A 7516-nucleotide genomic window follows, 5' to 3' on the forward strand; every position below is an offset into this window, starting at 1 on the left:
AGAGGGTCATACTTCCGTTCCACCCAATTTCATAACATAAAGAACGAAAATAATTCTTGAAATATAAATCAAAACATGAATTAAAATAGAAAAATAATAGTATCAATCCATGCAAATAGACAGAGCTCCTAACCTTAACGGTGGAGGTTTAGTTGCTCATGACTTAGAGAGAAAATAAGGATTCAGGTAAACTGTAGAGTGCGGAATGTAAATTGGAATAGAATAATATTATCTTTTATATCTAATCCTAATTAATTTAAAATCTAATTTCTAAAATTAAAATAATATCTTTTCCTATTTTAAAATTTAAATTTAAATCAGAATTAATTAAATAATCCATGCCTTGTAACGTGGGGACCACTTGGCTTCACTGGATCTGCGCCTATCTTGGTAGAGAGCTGTGCCTTACTTAAGTGCCAAAATGGGGCCCAGAAATTGCTTCCAGCATTTTCTGCATGTGGCGCATGTCACGCGTACGCGTCAGCCACGCATACGCGTCGATGGTCTTCTTCGCGTGTCACGCGTTCGCATCAGGTACATGCACGCGTCGCTACACAAATCTCCAAATCACGCGCACGCGTCAGGTCCGTGCACGCGTCGCTCCTCGCTGATCATCTCCTTTAATTCTTGTGCTCCTTCCATTTGTGCAAGCTTCCTCTCCATCAAATCAAGCCAAATGCTACCTAAAATAAACAAAATTGCACGAGACTCAAAGTATCATCCATAGTGGCTAAAAGATAATTAATTCTTGATTAAACTCAACAATTTAAATGCAAATTCACTAGAAGAAGATAAGAAAGATGCTCACACATCACAACACCACACTTGAATTGTTGCTTGTCTTCAAGCAACCAAAATAAGTGCTTGATTAAGATGTGATTTTGCATGAGAAGTGAGAGTTTAGTCATGCTCAAGTCTGTTCTTAAAATGGGGTTTATTCGTTGTAACTTTGAATAGTTTTGGCATCTCACTATCCTTTGAATAAGAGGAATGTCAGTGTCATTCAAAATTAGAATTTGGATCATATTATGAAGTCTCTGATCTTTATACTCCAGTTTAAACCTTGAACACAGCAAAATTTACTTTAATTTTCTTTTCTTTGGTGCTTTGCACCTTGAGCCTAGCCGTGACTTTAAATGTTTTGTCTCAAGGGTTACTTGACACAGAAACACCACAAGCACTTAATTGGGGAACTCTCTTTAAGTTCTAATTTTTCTTTTAGTTACTCCTAGACAGTGGTACTCATAGCCTTTGGCATACTCTGTTAAATGCATTTGATCTTGACTCTTAGTGTTTTGTCTCAAGGATTACTTGACACAATCACACAACAAGCATATGACTAGGGAAACAACTCCTTGAGCTTTTAATCATGTCTGACCTCCCTATTCATTGATGCTCAGAGCCTTGGACCTTGCTTTTATAGTTTTTTTCTTTTGCTGTTTCTTTTGATTCAAGGATTAAATTTTTGTTTATTTCAGAGAAGTCATAATAATTCTCTAAATTCCTATTCCTTATACATCAACATCCTTTGATTTAAATTAAAATATGCACTGTTCATGTCATGCATTTAAAATCACAAATAATACTGATGAGCGGATAATTTATACGCTTTTTGGCATTGTTTTTAGGTAGTTTTTAGTATGATCTAGCTACTTTTAGGGATGTTTTCATTAGTTTTTATGCTAAATTCACATTTCTGGACTTTACTATGAGTTTGTGTGTTTTTCTATGATTTCAGGTATTTTCTGGCTGAAATTGAGGGACCTGAGCAAAACTCTGATAAAAGGCTGACAAAGGACTGTTGATGCTATTGGAATCTGACCTCCCTACACTCGAAATGGATTTTATGGATTTTATAGTTCATACTTTATTTGAGATTAAATGATGCAAACTGGCGCTCAACGCCAGTTTCATGTTGCATTTTGGAGTCAAACGCCAGAAACACGTCATGAACCAGAGTTGAATGCCAAAAACACGTTACAACTTGGCGTTCAACTCCAAGAGAAGTCTCTGCACGTGTAAAGCTCAAGCTCAGCCCAAGCACATACCAAGTGGGCCTCGAAAGTGGATTTCTGCATTAATTACTTACTTCTGTAAACACTAGTAGCTAGTCTAGTATAAATAGAACCTTTTACTATTGTACTGGTGTCTTTTGACCACATCTTTAGTCTCAGTTTTATTCTATTATTCATCTTAGGAGACTATTGATCACATTTTGGGGGCTGGCCATTCGGCCATGCCTGGACCACTATCACTTATGTATTTTCAACGGTGGAGTTTCTACACACCATAGATTAAGGGTGTGGAGCTCTGCTGTGCCTCGAGTTTTAATGCAATTACTACTATTTTCTATTCAATTCAGTTTATTCCTGTTCTAAGATATTCGTTGCACTTCACCATGATGAATGTGATGATCCGTGACACTCATCATCATTCTCACCTATGAATGCGTAACTGACAACCACCTCCATTCTACCTTAGACCGAGCGCATATCTCTTGGATTCCTTAATCAGAATCTTCGTGGTATAAGCTAGAATTGATGGCGGCATTCATGAGAATCCGGAATGTCTAAACCTTGTCTGTGGTATTCCGAGTAGGATTCAGGGATTGAATGACTGTGACGAGCTTCAAACTCGCGATTGCTGGGCGTGACGACAAACGCAAAAAAGATCAATGGATCCTATTCCAACATGATCGAGAACCAACAGCTGATTAGCCATGCTGTGACAGAGCATTTGGACCATTTTCACTGAGAGGATGGGATGTAGCCATTGACAACGGTGATGCCCTATGTACAGCTTGCCATGGAAAGGAGTAAGAAGGATTGAAGGAAGGCAGTAAGAAAGCAGAGATCCAACAGGGACAAAGCATCTCCGTACACTTATCTGAAATTCTTCCAATGATTTACATAAGTATTTCTATCTTTATTTTCTGTTTACTAATTCATACCAACAATCTCCATGGGATCGACCCTTACTCACGTAAGGTTTATTACTTGGACGACCCAGTGCACTTGCTGGTTAGTTGTGTGGAGTTGTGAAGAAAGTGCTGAGTTAGTAGATGCGCATACCAAGTTGAATGCCATTATTAGAGATCACGATTTCGTGCACCAAGTTTAGGCGCCATTGCCGGGGATTGTTCGAGTTTAGACAACTGACGGTTCATCTTGTTGCTCAGATTAGGTAATTTTCTTTTCGTTTTATTTTCAAAAATTTTTCAAAAATCTTTCAAAATTTTTTTTTCGAAAATTGCATGCATGCATAGTGTTCTTCATGATCTTCAAGTTGTTCTTGATGAATTTTCTTGTTTGATATTCATAATTTATTGTTTTGTGTCTTTTGTTGTTTTTCATGTGCATTTTTGCATTCATAGTGTCTAAGCATTAAAGATTTCTAAGTTTGGTGTCTTGCATGTTTTCTTTGCATTAAAAATTTTTCAAAAATATGTTCTTGATGTTCATCATGATCTTCAAAGTGCTCTTGGTGTTCATCTTGACATTCATAGTGTTCTTGCATGCATTAAGTGTTTTGATACAAAATTTTCATGTTTTGGGTCATATTTGTATTTTTCTCTCTCATCATTAAAAATTATCTTTTCCTTATTTCTCTCAAAAATTTCGAAAATTTGAGTTGACTTAGTCAAAATTTTTTAAAAAACTTAGCTAATTCTTATAAGTCAAGTCAAATTTTCAATTTTAAAAATCTTATCTTTTCAAAAGTTTTTCAAAAATCAAATCTTTTTCATTTTTCTTACTATTTTTCAAAAATTTTTAATTTGAATTTTAAAATCTTTTTCTTATCTTTAATTCATGATTTTCAAAAACTTCTCTAACAATTAATGTGATTGATTCAAAAATTTGAAGTTTGTTACTTTCTTGTTAAGAAAGGTTCAATCTTTAAATTCTAGAATCATATCTTTTAGTTTCTTGTTAGTCAAGTAATTAATTTTAATTTTAAAAATTAAATCTTTTCCAAGCATATCTTTTTAATCATATCTTTTTATCATATCTTTTTAAATCATATCTTTTTCAAAAATTTGATTTCAAAATATCCCTTCTAACTTCTTATATTCTTATGTTTTCAAAATTGATTTTCAAATCTTTTTCAACTAACTAATTGACTTTTTGTTTGTTTCTTATCTTTTTCAAAACCACCTAACTACTTTCCCTTCTCTAATTTTCGAAAATTCCTCACCCCTTTTTAAAATTCTTTTTTTAATTAATTAATTGTTTCAAATTTTAATTCTAATTTTATTTCTTCCTTTAATTTTTGAAAATCACTAACTTATTTTTCAAAATTTATTTTCGAAAACTCCTCCCTTTCATCTTCTTCTATTTATTTATTTATTTACTAACACTTCTCTTCATCTCAAGAATCTGAACCTATCTTCATCCTTGTGTTTGGATTCTTACCTTTTCCTTCTTCTATTCCCTTTTTCTTCTACTAACATAAAGGAATCTCTCTACTGTGGTAAAAAAGATCCCTATTATTATTTTCTATTCCCTTCTTTTTCATATGAGCAGGAGCAAGGACAAGAATATTTTTGTTGAAGCAGATCCTGAACCTGAAAGGACTCTAAAGAGGAAACTAAGAGAAGCTAAATTACAACAATCCAGAGACAACCTTACAGAATTTTTCAAAAAAAAAAAGAGGAGATGGCAGCCGAAAATAATAATGCAAGGAGGATGCTTGGTGATTACACTACACCTACTTCCAAGTTTAATGGAAGAAGCATCTCAATCCCTACCATTGGAGTAAACAATTTTGAGCTGAAACCTCAACTGGTTGCCCTAATGCAACAGAACTACAAGTTTCATGGACTTCCATCAGAAGATCCCTACCAGTTTTTAACTGAGTTCTTGCAGATCTGTGAGACTGTTAAGACTAATAGAGTAGATCCTGAAGTCTACAGGCTCATGCTTTTCCCTTTTGCTGTGAGAGACAGGGCTAGAACATGGTTGGACTCACAACCTAAAGATAGCCTGGACTCTTGGGATAAGCTGGTCGCGGCCTTCTTGGCTAAGTTCTTTCCTCCTCAAAAGCTGAGCAAGCTTAGAGTGGATGTTCAGACCTTCAAACAAAAAGATGGTGAATCCATCTATGAAGCTTGGGAAAGATACAAGCAGATGACCAAAAGGTGTCCTTCTAACATGCTTTCTGAATGGACCATTTTGGATATATTCTATTATGGTCTATCTGAATTCTCTAAGATGTCACTGGACCATTCTACAGGTGGATCCATTCACCTAAAGAAAACGCCTGCAGAAGCTCAAGAACTCATTGACATGGTTGCAAATAACCAATTCATGTATACTTCTGAGAGGAATTTCGTGAGTAATGGGACGCCTCAAAGGAAGGGAGTTCTTAAAATTGATGCTCCGAATGCCATATTGGCTCAGAATAAAATGTTAACTCAGCAAGTCAACATGATTTCTCAAAGTCTGAATGGATGGCAAAATGCATCCAACAGTACTAAAGAGGCATCTTCTGAAGAAGAAGCTTATGATCCTAAGAACCCTGCAATAGCAGAGGTAAATTATATGGGTGAACCTTATGGAAACACCTATAATTCATCATGGAGAAATCATCCAAATTTCTCATGGAAGGATCAACAAAAGCCTCAATAAGGCTTTAATAATGGTGAAAGAAACAGGCTCAGCAATAGCAAGCCTTATCCATCATCTTCTCAGTAATAGACAGAGAATTCTGAGCAGAGCACTTCTAATTTAGCAAACTTAGTCTCTGATCTATCTAAGGCCACTTTAAGTTTCATGAGTGAAACAAGGTCCTCTGATGAGCGGATATTTTATACGCTTTTTGGGGGTAATTTCATGTAGATTTTAGCATGTTTTAGTTAGTTTTTAGTAGAATATTATTAGTTTTTAGGCAAAAATCATATTTCTGGACTTTACTATGAGTTTGTGTGTTTTTCTATGATTTCAGGTAATTTCTGGCTGAAATTGAGGGAGCTGAACAAAAATCTGAGTTAGGCTAAAAAAGGACTGCGGATGTTGTTGGATCCTGACCTCCCTACACTCGGAATGGATTTTTTGGAGCTACAGGAGGCCAATTGGCGCGCTCTCAATGGCGTTGGAAAGTAGACATCCAGGGCTTTCCAGCAATATATAATAGTCCATACTTGGAGATAGACGATGTAACTTGGCGTTAAACGCCAAGTACATGCTGCTGTCCGGAGTTGAACGCCCAAAACACGTTATAACTTGGAGTTCAACTCCAAGAAAAGCCTTAGCTCGTGGATAGCTTTAGTCTCAACCCCAGCACACACCAAGTGGGCCCCAGAAGTGGATTTTTGCACCAATCATCTTAGTTTACTCATATTCTGTAAACCTAGGTTACTAGTTTACTATTTAAACAACTTTTAGAGACTTATCTTGTACCTCATGACATTTTCAGATCTGAATTACATACTCTTTGCATGAGTCTCTAAACTCCATTGTTGGGGGTGAGGAGCTCTGCAGCGTCTCGATGAATTAATGCAATTGTTTCTATTTCACTCAACGTGTGTATGGTCTGATCTAAGATGTTCATTCGTGCTTAATTGTGAAGGAGGTGATGATCCGTGACACTCATCACCTTCCGCAACTCATGAACGTGTGCCTGACAAACACCTCCGTTCTACATCAGACTGAATGAGCGTCTCTTAGATTCCTTAATCAGAATCTTCGTGGTATAAGCTAGAATTGATGGCAGCCACTCTTGAGGATCCGGAAGGTCTAAACCTTGTCTGTGGTATTCCGAGTAGGATCCAAGGATTGAATGGCTGTGACGAGCTTCAAACTCGCGATTGCTGAGCGTGATGACAAACGCAAAAGGATCAATGGATCCTATTCCAACATGATCGAGAACCGACAGCTGATTAGCCGTGCTGTGACAGAGCATCTGGAACGTTTTCACTGAGAGGATGGGAAGTAGCCACTGACAATGGTGACACCCTACATACAGCTTGCCGTAGTCGGGCTTTACAAACAATTGAGTTGAATATTACATTGCAGAAATTCAGAGGACAAAGCATCTCCAAAACTCCAACATATTCTCCATTACTGCACAACAAGTAACTATTTCACACTCTTTTATTTTTCTAATAATTCCAACTGATAATTTTAATTAATATCCTGACTAAGAATAATAAAATAAACATAGCTTGCTTCAAACCAATAATCTCCGTGGGATCGACCCTTACTCACGTAAGGTATTACTTGGACGACCCAGTGCACTTGCTGGTTAGTTGTACGGATTAAAAATTTGTGCACCAAGTTTTTGGCGCCGTTGCCGGGGATTGTTCGAGTTTGAACAACTAAAGGTTTATTTTATTTCTTAGATTTGGAATAATTTATTTTTGTTGCTACAGAGTCATTAAATCTTTAGTCCTTTATTCCCTTTTCAAAAAGAATTTTTCAAAATTATTATTATCCATCAATTTTCAATTTTTTTTCGTGAGTTTAGTGTCTTGTTCTAAGTTTGGTGTTAGTTGCATATTTTATATTTTTCTTGAAAT

General features: G+C 36.1%; 1 non-coding gene across 1 annotated transcript; it reads right to left on the minus strand.

The window, feature by feature from the left end:
- Positions 1–5048: 5048 nt before the first annotated feature.
- LOC127742729 (small nucleolar RNA R71) lies at positions 5049–5156 on the minus strand. The gene has a single exon (XR_008004106.1). It is a non-coding gene; the product is annotated as a small nucleolar RNA R71 (small nucleolar RNA).
- Positions 5157–7516: the final 2360 nt, after the last annotated feature.

The sequence above is a fragment of the Arachis duranensis genome, chromosome 1, assembly GCF_000817695.3.
Source record: "Arachis duranensis cultivar V14167 chromosome 1, aradu.V14167.gnm2.J7QH, whole genome shotgun sequence".
In the NCBI taxonomy this organism is placed as follows: Eukaryota; Viridiplantae; Streptophyta; class Magnoliopsida; order Fabales; family Fabaceae; genus Arachis; species Arachis duranensis.